We start from the raw sequence: 12280 nt of genomic DNA on the forward strand, positions 1-12280 counted from the left end.
GCTGTTATGTGATGAAACCCATTAATTAAACTACATCTATTATTTAATATTCACCTTAAAAACACTTCGGCTAGTACTCGTCTTTCGTTTGCGCAGCTCAAAAACCATTACAAGCCATCCATAATTACCTTGTGCGGACTACTGTTGAAGTGCACAAGACCACCACCTCGCCGGACACCATGAAGCCATGAACTACCGGAAAATACCACCAACCATCACCACTTTCTTCTCTCTCACTTCTCTCTCTCTCTCTCTTGTTTCTGGCCGAGAGCATCATAGGATACCAACCCAATACCTTCGATCAAGTGTTCGTGCTACATGCTATTGTTGATATGCGAAACCACCTCGCCCCATCATAACCGTTATTGTTTTTTTTTTTTTTTTTGAACTCTAAACCACCACCATCCTTGTATTTGTTTTCTCGGCAACCTCATTTTTCTTGTTTCTGTTACTCGAACAAGCCATAGAACCACCACCTCCATCCACTTCATTTTCACCACCGTACCATCAAAACGTTACCACCTTCAAACAACCCATCAAAATCGACACCGCCTTAAAACCATATAATTGTTCCTTGCTCCTTTTGTTGCAATCGTATCACCAAAAACCGCCACCTCCAACACCAATCACCACTATTATTGGTACAACTAATTATTCTTGCTAACCATCGAAAACAGTCTCATCATTCGATCATTGTTCGAATACTGCTGCTGCAACTAACATGTGGATATTTTTTTTTTTCAAGCCAAATAAACCGAACCCATAAAACCCATTTATATAGCTTCCACTATTACGATATCTTTTTCTGTTCTGCTTCGACTTTTCTGTTTCGTTTAAATAGATGTGTTGATCAAGAAGTAATGCATTTTAGTTAGTGGACAAGTACTAGTGGATCAACTACATATTACAATAAAACAAGTGGGAGTGGTGGCCGACATTTTGAGACATAAAGATAACATCTAATTTTTTTTTAAAAGTCTAATGGGAGTGGTTACTTGTAAGTTGCATATGGCATCTTTCTAATTTTTTTTTAATCGAATCTAAGTAAAAAGGGTGGCTATGGGCCGCAGGCCACTTACTTCAGTTAGGCTATGTTTGTTATTACTGTTGGGCCAAAGGTCTGGGCCAAACTATAGAGACGTGATCGAGCTGCTATATATATTATAGGTCCATAAAAATTAAATGGTGGTATATACTTGTTAATAGGTGAAGATAATTAGATAATGACTATGGTGATGCTCATTACATGTAGATGATGATATAGAAGATGATATAAGTGATGATTTAGATGGCGGTGTTATGATTTTAGATGATGATGATCGATAAGAATAACGATTAGAGGTTTTGATTAGAATGATACGGTAATGGAACCTAAGATGATATTGATAATGATGATGGTCACAATACATGTATTATGATGAAAGATGTATGATGATTAAAGGAGAAACAGAAATATACAATGTAGATACATTAAAAGTGGTGATATTTAATAAAAAGTAAAGTTGGATGAATTGGTTTGGGTGTTGTTTGTGTTAACAAGAGGTCGCAGGTTCAATCCTCGGCCGTGACATTATTTTTTTAGAAAAAAGAAGAAGAAGAAATAGGGAAAAACAGAAAAACGAGGGAGTATTTAGATGGAAATTATTTCAGAAAAATCTAAATGGATCGATGGTTAAAGGTATTATCGGGACGTCGCGGATTTAAACCCGGACTTGGACATTATTTTTAGGGCTACTTCATTGAGGTAGTTATTTATCTATTTATTATTATTATTATTATATTTGTTATTACTATTATTATTAGTATTCTAAAAAAAATATTATTATTAATAATAACATTAATATTATTATTAGTATCAGTTTTATTAAAACTATCACTTATATTAAAATTATCATTTTTACCATTATTATTATAATTATTAGAGAAATTATCATTTTATCAAAATTATTATTACTATCATTATTATTATTTTGACATTAATATTATTACTTTTATATATTATCAATATTATTATCATAATAACTATTATTATTAATATTATAAAACAAAACAACCTTTTAGTTATTATTATTAATATTATCAAATAACTATTAAGTTTTATAAGACTATACTTGATACATATCATATAACTATATTTTATTTATTTAAAGTACATAAAATGAATATAGTTATGAGACATACAAGTTATTAGTATAGAATGATATCAGTAATAAAATATACACATGACTTAATTCGATTACAAGTATATGCTTTAATAAATTTATGAATAATACAGGTTCATGAATCCGAGGCCAACCCTATACTTGTTCAATGTCGTTCTATGTATTTTTACTACAAAATACAGTAAGTGAGTTTCATTTCCTCCCTTTTTAATTGCTTTTGCAATATATACTTTTGGGCTGAGAATACATGCGCTGCTTTTATAAATGCTTTACGAAATAGACACAAGTACTTAAAAATATATTCTACATTGAGTTGTACCACTGGCATACTTCCCTGTAGCTTGGTAACTACCATTTACATGTGGTATTGTAAACGCGAATCCTGTTGATAGATCTATCGGGCCTGACAACCCCAACCGGACTGGACGACCAGTATTCAACGGTTGCACAGTACTTCGTTTAGTGACTACACTTGGTACAGTGTAGTGAGATTTCATAATAAAGGGAATATACGACGTTGATTAAATGTTAAGTATGGTTACCAAGTGCTCAACCACTTAGAATGCTTTACATATACTTGCGAGTGTATTATGTTTATGATTATGAAATCTTGTAGTCTATTAACTTATTGAAATAATTGTTACAACAAACCTATGAACTCACCAACCTTTTGGTTGACACTTTTAAGCATGTTTATTCTCAGGTACGAACTAAGTCTTCCGCTGTGCATTTGCTCATTTTAAAAACATTACTTGGAGTCATTCATGGCATATTTAAGTCAGTACCTCGCAATGGGACCAGATGTTAATGACTTCGTCCAGGTGGATAAGGACGGGTCGTTTCACTCGGTAGTCGATACACAACCTAAATGTACCATCCTTCTTCTTGACAAACAAAACAGGAGCTCCCCACGATGATGTGCTTGGTCGAATGAAACCACGCTCTAAAAGTTCTTGTAATTGGCTTTGGAGTTCCTTCATCTCACTGGGTGCAAGTCTGTATGGAGCACGAGCTATTGGTGCAGCTCCTGGTATAAGATCTATCTGAAATTCAACAGATCGGTGCGGAGGTAGTCCCGGTAATTCTTTCGGAAATACATCGGGAAATTCTTTTGCGACGGGAACATCATTGATGTTCTTTTCTTCAGGTTTAACTTCCTCGATGTGTGCTAGAATGACGTAACAACCTTTTCTTGTTAGTTTTTGCGCCTTCAAACTACTAATAAGATTTAACTTCGCATTGCTCTTTTCTCCGTATACCATTAAAGGTTTTCCTTTTTCACGCATAATGCGAATCACATTTTTGTAACAAACGATCTTTGCTCTCACCTTTTTCAACCAGTCCATGCCAATTATTACATCAAAACTCCCTAACTCGACTGGTATTAAATCAATTTTAAACGTTTCATCCCCCAGTTTAATTTCTCTCTCCCGACATATATTATCTGCTGAAATTAATTTACCGTTTGCTAATTCGAGTAACAATTTACTATCCAAAGGCGTCAATGGGCAACTTAATTTAGCACAAAATTCTCTACTCATATAGCTTTTATCCGCACCCGAATCAAATAAAACATAAGCAGATTTATTGTCAATAAGAAACGTACCCGTAACAAGCTCCAAGTCTTCCTGTGCTTCTGCCGCATTAATATTGAAAACTCTTCCACGGCCCTGCCCATTAGTATTCCCCTGATTCGGGCAATTTCTAATAATGTGGCCCGGTTTTCCACATTTATAACAAACAGCATTGGTATTACTTGCTCCGACACTATTCGTTTCGGCATTACTTGTTCCGACATTATTTGTTCCTTTAGTTCTGTTAAACTTTGGTCCGTAGACCTTACACTTTGTCGCGCTATGACCATTTCTTTTACACCTGTTGCAAAATGTCGTGCAAAACCCCTGATGATTTTCTTTACACCTATGACATGGCTATTTTTGGTTTTTTTTGTCGTTGTTGTTATTGAGGTTGTTGTTGGGATTGTTATTGTTGTTGAAACGGTTGTTGTAGTTGTTGTTGTTGTTGGGATGTTTGTTGTAGTTATTGTTAAGATTGCGGTTATTGTTGCGATTGTTGTTGCGGTTGTTGGGATAGTTGTTGCGATTGTTGTTGTAATTGATGTTGTTGTTGTACTGGTGACTCTTGTCACCGTTTTCCTCCTACTTCCTCTTGAGTTGTTTCGTATTGGCTTCTTCGGCCGCCTGCTCTTTAATTCTTCCCTCAATCTGATTTATGAGTTTATGAGCCATTTGACTTGCCTTCTGTATAGAAGCGGGCTCGTGTGAACTCACATCTTCTTGAATTCTTACTGGTAACCCTTTTACAAATGCGTCGATCTTCTCTTCTTCATCTTCGAATGCTCCCGGACACAATAGGCACAACTCTGTGAATCGTCGTTCATATGTGGTAACGTCGAACCCTTGTGTTTTGTAGCTCTCTAAGTTCTGCCTTGAGTTTATTGACTTCGTTTCTAGGACGGTACTGCTCGTTCATCAATTGCTTGAATGCCGACCACGGTAGTGCGTAAGCAGCATTTTGTCCTACCTGTTCAAGATAGGTGTTCCACCACGTTAACGCAGTACCTGTGAAGGTATGCGTAGCGTACTTAACTTTGTCCTCTTCAGTTCACTTACTTATGGCAAACACCGATTCGACTTTCTCGGTCCACCGTTTCAATCCAATTAGTCCTTCGGTTCCATCAAATTCCAAAGGTTTGCAGGCAGTGAATTCTTTGTAGGTGCATCCTACACGATTTCTTGCACCGTTAGCTGCATTGCTAGATTCAGAGTTATTGTTGCTATGTAGCGCAGCCTGTACTGCAGCTATGTTTGCAGCAAGAAAAGTACGAAATTCCTCTTCGCTCATATTCATGATTTGTCGAGTAGTCGGTACCATTTCCTTCAAAATAGTCAACTGAATCGAGTTAATCATACAGAATATTAAGAGTAGTCAATAGTATTTCGTAGCATAATATGAACTCATTTATAAAAGCTTTTTCTTCATATTAGCATTTTATAAGTTTAAATTCGGGTACTACCTATCCGTTAAGTTCATACTTAGTAGCTATTATACAATTCAACTACTACAATTCCATATGAAAAACTGATTATAATAATATATCACATACAAATATTCTTCAAACTTACAACTTCGCTATATTACATATAACATGAAATATAGTATACTTTGATACAGGACAGTTTTGAAGATAAAACTAGTTAATACGCAAGTTGTTCAGCAAAGGAAATAAAGACACATAATTCATAAGTCCAGAAACAAGTCATGCATTCAGGTTTTACTAATACGACTTCCCATCCTTGGTCTTGTGGAAAGTAACCGTTATGACCATTGGCTAGGCAGCATGTTGTAATGTCGTCAAAAGGACGAGGGTTTCGTAATGCCCAACAGCCTCGTAGCAATCTAAAAACCTTGTTTCTTACCCCAACTACTGAGTCCGTCACTTGTGGGAAGGTTTTATTTAAAAGTTGTAACCCGATATTCTTTTTCTCACTTTGGTAAGAAGCGAACATCACTAACCCGTAAGTATAACATGCTTCTTTATGTTGCATGTTAGAAGCTCTTTCTAACTCGCGAAATCCTATGTTGGGATATGTTGAGTCAAAATAGGTTCTTAACCCGTAGCGTAAAATTGCATTTGGGTTCCCCGCATTTAATGCTTTAAAGAAAACACGGCGTAGCTTACGGTCTCCCCAATGTGATATACCCCACCTATCAAAAGAAAGCCTTTTATAAACTAAGGCATTTCTGGAAAGTATTTCAAATGTTTGACAAGTTAATTTCGCCATAACTAAATGTGCTGATGAACTCTGACCGACTCTAGACAAGATTTCCTCAATCATATCCTCTGGTAGGTCTTCTAAAATATTCGGTTGTCTACCCTTAACATCCATTTTGTTTTTATACTGTAAAATAGACAAGGATTAGATTCATAAAAAATAATTAACAAACAATACAAGCAATTTTTACATAGAACATAAAAGTACAAGCACACTACAATACATATAATACACAACATGATTACAACTCCCTAATCTGAATCACTGGTTTCTTCTTCTTCGGACTTGGTTCGCTTTCCTAATTTGGGATATATGGTGTTGCTCTAATACGAGCCGTAGTTTTCCACAATGGTTTAGAAAAACCTGGTGGTTTAGAGGTTCCCGGGTTATTGTTAAACTTTAGGAAATACGGATGTTGCCGATACATATAAAGCTCATCGGAGTTGGAATTAGGTTTCTCTATTTTTATACCTTTTCCCTTATTATTTTCTTTTGCTATATTAAATTGGGTTGAGGTGATTTCTATAACATCATCGGAATCCTCATCGGGTGCCGATTCATCGGAAAATTGATAATCTTCCCAATATTTTGCTTCCTCGGCAGAAACACCATTGACCATTATTATCTTTGGTCCGTTGGTTGAGGATTTCTTTTATTTGAACGATTTACTGTAGGTATCACTATTTCTTCCTCCGGAACCTCTTCTTCTTCTGGTTCCTCTTCTTCCGATTCATCCTCTTCTGGTTCCTCTTCTTCCGGTTCCTCCTCTTACGATTCCTCTTCGGGAATTTGTGAATCTTCCCAAAATATATTCGACTCTTCATTATTATTAGGTGAATCAATGGGATTTGTACTAGAGGTAGACATCTATCACACAATATCAAACACATTAAGAGGTTAATATATCACATAATATTTACATGTTAATAATATATAGTTTCCAACAAAAGTGTTAAGCAATCGTTTTTTTTAAAGAAAACACGGTCGAAGTCCAGACTCACTAATGTATCCTAACAAACTCGATAAGACACACTAATGTAAATTTCTGGTTCTCTAAGACCAACGCTCGGATACCAACTGAAATGTCCCGTTCATATTGATTATAAACGTTTCATATTAATTGATTTCGTTGCGAGGTTTTGACCTCTATATGAGATGTTTTTCAAAGACTGCATTCATTTTTAAAACAAGCATAACCTTTATTTTTTCGATAAAGGTTTAAAAAGCATTACGTAGATTATCAAATAATGATAATCTAAAATATACTGTTTACACCTTTAAACCCGAATCCTAGTTATTATCTTCCATTAACAACTAGTGGGGTTCCATTTATGAACATACAATTAAAAGCCCCAAATTTAGATGATGAATACGAAAATGAAATTCGAAGTTAGAGCTTACTGCTAGTATCAAATTGTAGCTAAGAACGAGGAGAACAACGTTGCCTCTAGCGCCAAAGATCGAATCACGAATCTCCCTTTCAAAAATTCCTCTTGAATGATTTGGAGAATTGAAGAAAAGAGAGGAAATGGAGAAGAAAAAGGAAAAAGGAAAAAGGAAATAAGAAAATGAGATGAATGGACCAGATTTGGGGATATAATCTGTCTTATACGCGAAAAGACCAAAATGCCCTCACTTCCCCTTTAAAATTGCGAAATTCGGAACCAGTCACCCAGTATCGCCGCGCCGCGGCCCTCTTTCCTCGCCCCGCGAGATTGTGCATGGTCTGTTGGTTGTTTTGACGTACCTCCTGATCCCGAATCCCTTGGATTGTCGCGCCGCGATCGCACTAGGCCGCGCCGCGACCTAGTGTGGGTTTTGACCATTTTTCGCGTACTTGAACCCCAACACACGAACACGTCTCGTACCCTTCATACACTAGACGTACATACTCTCTAGAACACGTATCACAACCCCTCGATCACTCTCGTACTCTATTTACGTACATGCAACATATATACATACTCGATACACATATATATATATATTCTTCACTTATATATATATATATATATATATATATATATATATATATATATATATATATATATATACACATCATACGTCGCACGTGCTCTTCATATATGCATCGTATGAATAAACGGGTCTTACAACTCTCCCCCACTTATTTCGATCACGTCCTCGTGATCCTAGTCACTTAACCAATCCGAACCTACATGCTATGGTTCTCAAACAATCGTTCCAATCTGACTTTTACCACACTTCTCATTAACCCGAAGATTAATCCATTAACTAAATACACACTTGCACGCATTCTAAGACGTGCAATCCACACAACATTCGAAGTCTATAATGATCACTTAGAATACGCGAAATCGCCACGTGTTCTTCCAACTCCTCTAGGAAATTCTTCTCAAAGAGTCACCTTCAACAACTAAATCGTCGCCCGCGATTTATCAAATTCACAATCCGAGCACTAAAACTTGCTCAATCCCTTACATCGGGAAAACTCAACCAATCTCGTACCGAGATATCAACTCCTAGCGTACCCGTACCAAGTACATTGCTAGTAATAACCACATACCAAAATAAAGTCAACCATCTAACCGATGAAGACCGAATAAAAGCGAATCCTTACGATTAACACTTACCACTTAACATCCCTTGTAGTGCGCAAACATGGCTAATACGCAACTACCGCAAACACGTGAGCAAAACACAACTATTGCATCACAATTCCACACCAAAATGGCCGAAACAACCCGAGCCTAAACATATATGGAGGATGGTTGAAACAACTCGAACCTTAGTGAATTCGCAACAACCGAACACCAAAGCCCACTCCCATGGCTTGGTATAAACATTTCCCAAACACTAAGGAATGCTTGGTTGCACCAAGTCTTACGCCCTTCACCCGTCAATCCAAACGCCACTGTAGGGTAATTCCATTAGGAACGTCACCCATAACAATAATATGCACAACACAAAGCATTTAACAAAGCCGAACTCTTCGGTACACAATAAATAATTAAGGACATATTTATTAAAACGAAAAGTACCTTAATGTCTCCTCGCGGCATTCGCCGCCACCAACTCGGGACAATCCGACTTGCGATGCCCCTCTTTATGACAATAGTAGCACATTCCGTCATCACTTCTCGGCATTGTGCACTCCCATAACTTGTGGCCCCTAACAGCACAATTGAAACATCTAGGTGCACGAGAATCCATCGTGCCTTTCCCCACATTACCCGTACTCGCACTTGCACCCTTATTTTTCTTACTTGGGGCGCCGTACGAATCAACCCTTGTCTTACTTGAAGGTTCACTAATCCTCGATCGTGAATACGATTCGAAACCCCTAGCCACCGCGAATAACTCTGCAAACGACTTCGCTTGACCCCTGCTAATTTTATTCTGCAAGTCATCATTCAGAGTTCGATAGAAATCCCCCATCAACGCCTGATCATTCCCAATATACTCCAAACAAAAATGAGCCTTCGCCATAAAGGTAGTCTTGAGAGTATTCAAGTCCATAGATCCTTGTCGCAAATTTCGCAATTCATAACACAAATCCTACAAATCGGCTTGCGTCCGGAACTCCTCGAAGAATTCCTTCTTAAAAGCGTCCCAAGATAACCCCATAAACGCTTCACCACCGACAATATCAATTTTACCGTCCAACCAATCTTTTGCCCTACCCCGCAACAAGCTAGTAGCGAGTCGTGTCCTCTTCTCGGGAGGGCATTCAATAGTGCGAAAACAACCTTCGACATCCGAGATCCATGTTGTGCTTACTAAAGGATCCGATTTCCCATCATACATCGGAGGTTTAGTCCTCATGAAGCTCTTAAGACAACGCTCCATTTCACTACTACTTCGAAATTCGGAATACTTCCTATCCATTTCTTCTCGTAATGCACCCATTTGCTCCGCCACGGTGGTCGCAACTCTAGGTTAAACTCATCGTCGCTCACCTCGATCCCGTTTCTCGTCGTCATTCTAAAGAATGCAAAATGATTAGTCCACGAACGTATAAAGCCACACACACAACACCGCCCCATCTTGCTCGACACTCGTCGTACATCACTTGTAGACATGATTTGCACCCGTAATAAGGTTTGCAAGTCCTTAGTACGCACGCACTTCATACCAACTCATTAGTACAACGACCATCTTGCTCGATGATATAACCAACACAAACAAAAATTCTACGCGATATAAACACACGCAAGAAATAATATCATAACACAAGTCACAACCCTAGTTAGTTCACCTACACGCTAAGGCACTAACCAAGTCCCCATCCGACCCGTGCACCTACAAGTCCCAAAACAAATAAGCACACACAAAAGTCTAAGTCTAGGCACCTATCTCAAGTCGCCTAAATCCCTTAGACCATGCTCTGATACCACTTGTAACGACCCAACCCGTCGATTACCGGCCCATAATTTTTTTCCCTTTTAATATAGCTTAAATAACACTTAAGGTCCCATTACACAATTTCCAAAATGTATTTGTTATCAAAGTAAGTTCAACGAACTTAAAACATACAATAATAATTTAAACTCTTTAATACAATAATACGTTAGTTAAATCATAAACCGGTTATTACTCATGACCTGACTAGTTACTTTTATACAAAACCGAGCATGGTGAATGGGACTACGCTACCCAATCCTAAATCGAGTCCAAAATCAAGATCTTCTAAAGCAAACTAGCCAAGATCTCTAATCCCCACGCTTACCCGAGCCGCCATCACGCGAACCTATGTAAATATCAACAACGAGAGGGTAAGCTAATGCTTAGTGAATGTAAAGATACTATACACATACATATGCATAAAATGGCTACGCATCACCAAGCACAAAAGTAAACACATACTGCCTCCACATGGTAAACAAGCTACAAAAGAGCACATACACAAAGTAGCTACACACTACGTAATCACCAAGCTAACGCCACAAGATTAGCTACAACACAACAATAAGTATATATGAGCATACACAATAAATATGCTCAATAACATTAACAAGGTTAACCCCTTAACCTAAACCACATGAAGGTTGGCCGAACTACCCGGACCTTAGTGAATTCGCGCTACCCGAGATTCACCTCCTTCACCGCTTCAACAACCAAGGTTGGCCGAACTACCCGAGCCTTAGTGAATTCACACAACCTGAAATTCACTACCTCATCACCAAGATGACCGAACTACCCGAGTCATCATGAATCAGCACTACCCGAGATTCATCTCCTCAACAACAAATGCTAGCAAAACCCATCGCCAAAGGGTTTATCCAATACGATAGCCAATCACAACACCAAGGGTAGAAACCTAAAACGCATAAGCGTATCACATGGACCCGAAGCAAAAGAGGAATCCATTCTCCCATACAAACATAGAGTAAATCCAAGCAAGGGTCACCCTACACACACGCACCCATCCTATGCATACCTACACGTATAGTAAATTTACACTCACCTTAAATGCCTCGATGAAGTGTAATCCAATCCCGAAACTCGCCAATGAAACGTACCTATTCCATTTATCACATAATCATCAATACAAACTCATTTGGACTCTCGACCCGCCCAAATGAACAACAAGTGCAAAATACGCCTTTATGCACTTTAACGCTACTCGAAGGTCGAAAACCAACAAGACCAAATCCCGCGTACCCGAGATACCTAAATGTACCAACTTAAGCACTCGAACGCATTTTAACTCGTGTTTCTCTTGAAAACCCATTTTGACCCTTAAAAGTCAAAATCTCACCGTTTGCTATTTTTGACACCAAAACACATTTAACTCGAGTTTAAACATTTAACTTAACTCATTTTAAGTTTATAAACTCAATTAAATCGACAGTCGGGCACAATCATCATCAAACCCTAATTTTAACTATATGCAAAATTAGTCAACCAAATGAACACAAATGGTTTCCATTACTTTAATAATCACTAAATACTAGTGATTACACTCATTTGTAAGCATTAAACTTGGTTAATTAGTTTACCAAACCAAAACCCACCTCCGACACCTTTAAACCCGAATCCTAGTTATTATCTTCCATTAACAACTAGTGGGGTTCCATTTATGAACATACAATTAAAAGCCCCAAATTTAGATGATGAACACAAAAATGAAATTCGGAGTTAGAGCTTACCGCTAGTATCAAATTGTAGCTAAGAATGAGGAGAACAACGTTGCCTCTAGCGCCAAAGATCGAATCACGAATCTCCCTTTCCAAAATTCCTCTTGAATGATTTGGAGAATTGAAGAATATAGAGGAAATGGAGAAGAAAAAGGAAAAAGGAAATAAGAAAATGAGTTGAATGGACTAGATTTGGGGATAT

Source organism: Rutidosis leptorrhynchoides, chromosome 1 (assembly GCF_046630445.1).
Source record: "Rutidosis leptorrhynchoides isolate AG116_Rl617_1_P2 chromosome 1, CSIRO_AGI_Rlap_v1, whole genome shotgun sequence".
NCBI lineage: Eukaryota > Viridiplantae > Streptophyta > Magnoliopsida > Asterales > Asteraceae > Rutidosis > Rutidosis leptorrhynchoides.